Source organism: Emys orbicularis, chromosome 21 (assembly GCF_028017835.1).
Source record: "Emys orbicularis isolate rEmyOrb1 chromosome 21, rEmyOrb1.hap1, whole genome shotgun sequence".
Lineage (NCBI taxonomy): Eukaryota > Metazoa > Chordata > Testudines > Emydidae > Emys > Emys orbicularis.
In genome coordinates, this window is record NC_088703.1 from 2,581,715 (window position 1) to 2,587,827 (window position 6,113).

Below are 6,113 nucleotides of genomic sequence, written 5' to 3' on the forward strand. Positions count from 1 at the left end.
TATGAAAAGCCAATTTCACCTCTGGTTCAGGAAGGCTGGCTGCAGTCCCCATGCTTTCTGGGCCTGTGTAAGTGAGGTTGGAGAGTGGGGAGGATGGCCTTGTGTGTTAAGCACTGGTCTGGGACTTGGATCCAGGTGCACTTCCTGCTTCGGCTAGACTCCCTCTGATCTTGAGAAGATGCTGTGTTTGCTAAGGCAGGTTTTAAACATGGCTAAGTCAGACCAGCATCGACAGGACATGAGCCACGTTTAAACGGCTTGTCAAAATTGTGCCTGGACCTGCACTCCAAGTTCTTAGATCCCGATTCAAATCCAAACTTCCTCAAAGTTCAGGGATATTCAGAACCAGGGTTCCAGTTTGAGCCTATGTTCACACAGTAGGGACAACATCTGGAATGTGACTTCAAAACAGTCAACACAGTGTGGCCTCTAACGCCATCCAGACAAAACACAGAACCCAGGTTAGCTGGAACACTTCCAAGCTGATTCCTAACTTTTGTTTGGAACTCGGTGTGGACTTGACCCAAAGACAACTTTGGCAGGTGGGCAGCGGAAGGCAATTTCAAACTCTCATCGTCGCGTCCCCCTGTTCAGAGCAGCCCAAAGATCCTGTTTGTTTGTTGCCCAGCATCCAGGCCTCTGCCATGTGATCTTAACATCTGTGCAACTTTCCTTTTCCAAAGGACACGTCAAAGAGGCAGATCATTTGCTCACAGCTCTCCAGTCGAAATTCCTGTGTGTTTGAACCAGCTTCTGCAGCAAGACGTGGGGGTGGGGGTTATATACATTTACACCTGGCATTGTGCCTAACACAGATCTTATTAGCACACCAACAATCAGGAATAATTTCGCATTTGCTTGTTGCCTTGATGGTTGCTGGGCAGGACAAGACCAGATGGATCAGACCCATATGCCTCTGCTTCTAAACTCACTTAACCTCTGGATTTCTGCATATAGGAACTGACTTTATTTCCCATGGCATCTGTAGGGCCCAGATTTGAAGAAATGATAGTTGTGGTTAACCTTCCCTCGCCCCTCTAGTGCTCCATGTCATATTTTGATGGGCATGTAGTTTCTTGATGTTTCGTGTCCCTTGTAAGGAGAAAAAAGGCCTAATTCTGCTCTTCATGCATCTTATGCTCCCATTCTCCTCTGGGGGAGGGCTCTCTGGCTAGACTACATCTCCCATGATGCATCACTTTCTCTCCTCTTCATGAGGGGTGTCTGTGTCACAGGATTTCATGGCCATGGTGCATCATGGGGGAGAGAGACTGACCACTGAGCCCACAGTGGGAAATGGGACTATAAGATGCCTAAACTACAACACCCAGGACCCACGGTGCTGCTGTTCTGTATTGAAATAGTTCGGTTTTGGACTGAAATATTTTGGGGTTTGGTGCTTTGAGTTATTTGACAAAATACCTGAATTTTCCATAGAAAGCAGACACTTCTCGTGAAAAATCTGGTTTTCCATCCACTCAGTTCCAGTGGGAAATGTTGGACAAGCCCTACTTGTTGGTACTCACAGCGTTTGAGCCCAGGCCTGTGTCGAAGTCAATGGAAATTCTACCAGCTAAAGAAATATGCGGTAGGGTGCTTTCAGCCTGATTTACCACGGCCCTGCATCTTGTGTCATCAGTTAGCCTGGTGCAAAGTGGATGTAATATGCTACCGTTCTGCTGAGAAGTACTGGTGCCGGCATCCATCACAGGCCTTCTTGAGACTTGGTGTATAATATAACTGATTGTCCCTTGGGAAGAGCTGCTGACGGCCACAGGCTTTAGCAGACTCTAGGCCACTCTGATCTGCAGCTGGCTTCCCGATGGGCTTCCCCCACACTTCTGCGCCCAGCAGAGAATCTGGCCCCATGTTTGCTTAACAGCCCTCATTGAAATCTGTTAGCAAATTAACTGACTCTCCACAACACAGGCAGGGGATAGGTCTATGGGCTGGCCCCACATAGACCAGCATGGAAGACCACACTGGGCGAATATCTAGTAGCCTGTGCAGGCAGTGCCGATGGTCTGCAGATGCCCTTGGGGCCAGCCTATATTAGGGCATGGCATAGGCCATAGTGCAGTCTGATTTTTGTCCCAGCTGTAATAAATTTAGCTACAAACAAATATTGTTTGTCCATCGTACATCATGGAGACCGTTCATCTGCCCTTGGTATTAGGAGGTGTGGTGGGGAAAGGGATCCAGTGAATCACCTTGTTCAAGGATTCTCTTCCACTTACCCATCCTGCATACTTCATAAAGATCCTCTCCATTTCCTTTCCTAGTTCCACTCTGGGCACCATCTGGAAAAGGAAGAATGGATTGCGAGTTGCACTTTCAAGCCAATAGCCCAAAATGTTTCCATCCATCTCAAATCTTTTCACCCTTCCCCCCCCCCCCCCCATTTATGTGAAGCTTGCTACAGTATGGGGAGGAAGGTGTATCCACGGCATAGTGGATCCAGTCCTGGTCAGCATCAGTGCGGAGCTAACATTAGCTTGACTAGGGAAGCAGCCCTCTGCAGCAATTAGATACCAAGAACTCTAAAAACATAAAAATGAAACACCCGAACTCCACTGGAATTCAGGATTGTGCCCTTGCTTATAGTGGACTTTGCAGTGAAGCGTGTCAGGAATCTGACAGATACAGATCGTAGGGAAGGAATTCTAGAAATCCAGTGCTGGAGACCTATCGGCTCATCTAGACCATCTCTCCAACTGTGGCCAGTCCAGAGTTGTTCCCTACAGCCGGTTCTCCAAAGCTTTGTCCTGTCTAGATGCACTGCCAGCTGCTCCCTTCCAAAGAGGGTGAAATGGACACTCCTACAATATACATTTGTTACAAAACTGTTACCTGAAGGGCTTCCAGATCTGCGCTGATTTCATTGTCAATTTCACTAGAAGACAGAAGGAAATTGCAGAGTAATTTTAAAAACGGACTATTCCTGGGGCATTCGGTCTACCCTTTCCTTACCCTTAATTCCCCCCCACACACACCACCTTTATTTATCATTTATCTTGTCAATTAAAAAAAATCAATTTCTGAAGTAAGTTAGTTACAGAGATCCACAGTGTATCTGTGCATCTTAATTGGACATTGATGCTGATGCAGTTCCCTGGGTTTTTAGCAGATGGTGCTGTTGCCTAGGGCAGTGTCTGCTTTCCACCTGCACAGACAGCAAGAGTGAAGCTGGAAATGTTAAAATCTATTACTGAACAAGAGAAGAGAAATGTGGCGAGAGGCACAAAAGTCACTAATAAGTTTACAGATGATCAAGTTGTTGGAGTCTTAGGATTTAGGAAAGTTTGTTTGTTTTGTTTTGGTGGTTGGGTGGGGGGAAGAAGAGTCTGCTAGTGGTATTGTGTGGCTGGAAATCTGATGAATTACTGGATGGTTGTGGGATCGTTTTGTTTAAATTAATGTGAGATGTTTAGAGTCTAGGATAGACACCAGATGTAGCCAAGTATTTAAAATGAAATAAGATGAGAATTGGGGTGAACTTTATCCTGGCCACTTTCAAAATAAGGTACCAGAACCAGCTTTTGTCAGAAGCCTTCCCTGATAACAGAGGCTTAAAAGGAACTGGTATTATTTCAAATGGACAGATAATGAAAAGGATGTAGCGAAGAAGTAAGAAGGGGAGAAGAACAAGAAAAGGAGAAACAAACACTCTAAGTAACAATGGCCAAAGCAAGTCATAGAGGAGAGGAGACTCCTTTCTGGACATTTTCAGAGCAATTCGAGGCTCGTATTTGGCACTTAGACACACTAAAAATACCTCAAATAGACTAGAACAGATAAAGTTGTCTGAGCACCCGTGAGAAGCAAGAGGAGCAGGCTACAATATCCTTTTGCTTGCTACATTTTGTTCAGATCCACTATGGCATTATGGGTGCCAGGGATTCACAAACTCACTAGGTGAGTTCAGGTCCAAGGGGATCAATATTCAATCACAGCTGCTGGAACACTAAGTTTTTCTCCAGGCCTCAAATCCCTCCAAAAAATCAACTAGCCCTGTACCTGCTAGTGAAGAAGAAGAATTACAGTGCATCCCACTGCTGGATGTGAGCTCTCAAGGCACTCGGCCACACCAGACTGACTTCACAGAGAAATAATCACAAGGGAGCGTGCGAAAGCTCCGTGGCCCAAATTTCCAAACCAGATTTAGGCATCAATAAAAGTGGCTGGCTTTTGAGAGGTGCTGAACACCTACAGATCAAACCAGGCCATTTTTATTTAGGTGCCTATATTTGGGGTTTAGGATCTGACCTTGAGATAGCTAAATTGGAAAATTTTAGCTTTTGGCTTGTAGTTTTTAGGATTCAAGGATCAATTCCTGTTTGTAAAGCAACCTGGATCTATTTCAGAGGGCGATATACATGCTAATTGTAGGAAAGCAGAACCTACTGAAAGGGATGAGTCTTCTCTGTGAACACCCGGAGGATGAATTCAGCTTCTTCAGCCGGATGGTATGTGGTGAGAATGATGAGCTAGTCCCCATGGAGTTTAAATCACTTTGTAATATCCTTCTTATTCTCATATTGGAAAGAGGCTACATGATGGAGAAGTGAGCCGCCTCCTCCTCTGGGACACGTGCTTCTGCTCCAGGAACTGCAGAGAGATGAATCCAGCTCTGACTCAGGGTATGTCTACACTGCAAGTGAAGATGTGACTGTAGCACAGGTTGGCATGTAATCTCACTTGCACAGGTGACAGTAGCAGTGTAGACGTGGTGGCATAGGCTAGCAAATAGAATATGTGCCCTTGCTCCCCAAAAGGCTTGTACTCTGGTTGCTAGCCTGTGCTGACGGCCCATGCTGCCATGTCTACACTACTGTTGTTACCAGCGCTAGCTAGATTGAAGCTAGCACAGGTACACCTACCCATGCTACAATCAAACCTTCACTTTAGTGTAGACATACCCTCAGTGAGGTGTTTCTGCCTAAGGTACATTCCCAACCTCCCATAACCAGCTGCCAATGGCCAGGCTAGAGCTTCCAGTGGGATTTTGGTCCCTAGTATCTAAATCCCTTTTGAAAATGAGACTTAAGGCAGGTCTACACTTAGAATGCTACCTATGCTGATGGGAATCCTTCTCCCATCAGCGTAGGTACTCCACCTCCACAAGAGATGAAAGCTATGTGGACAGGAGAAGCCCTCCCACTGACATACCGTGTCTACACCGGGAGTTAGGTCAGTTTAACTCCATTGCTCAGTGGTGTGGATTTTTCACATTGCTGAGCAACGTAGTTGTAGAGATGTAATTTCTTAGGGTAGGACTGGCCTCATGCTTCTAAACTGTTTAAGTGGTGCAAAGCTGAGTGCAGCAACGCATAGATACTTTTAAAAATCTGGGCCATGTTAATAATTCACTCATCCACACCTCGAGCACCTTTCACCCCAAGGACCTGGTACCAAATGTTAACTTGACAGCAGAGACGCTGCAGCTGGAGGCTCCTGAGATGCAAGGCCAGAGCTCCCTGAAAGCAGTGGCCAGTAGGGTTTCCTCATGGCACTGAACTGTCAGGCTCCACACTGCATAGGGAGCCACAGCCCCACTCCTGCTGCAGCTCCTCTTGGACTGACGGGGAAGAAGATTCAGAACCAGGCAGCTCCTTCTCCCCTTGTAGCCCTTTGTCCTTCAGCTAGTTGGCTCTGAGGTGGGTGGAGTTACTATTCACTGCTGGAATCCCCACAAACCCTGTGGGTTCGACAGTCTGATGCTTGCCTGGGCTGTTGCACTGTCTGATCAATGCCCTGTTCCAACAGCTGGTTCGGTGGAGCTCTCTATGGGACTTACAGGGTGCCCATCACTTTAGTCTCTGAGCCCTTTGCAATATTTAGTACCTTTTTCCTCACAACCACCCTGAGAGGCAGGGCAGGGCTATCTTCCCCATTGTACTGAGGCACAGAGAGTTTAAGGGACTAGACTGAGGACATACAGGGAGTCTGTGGCAGAGCTGGGAATTAAACCCAAGTCTCTGGCTAGTGCCCTAATTGCTGCCCCCCCTTGCTGGCCAGGGACCTATGATGTCATATGCCCCGCTGGGCTCTAGGCTCTCTGCCCCTGAAATGGTGACAGGAGATGGGAGGGGTTTGCGCCATGTGGCTCAAGG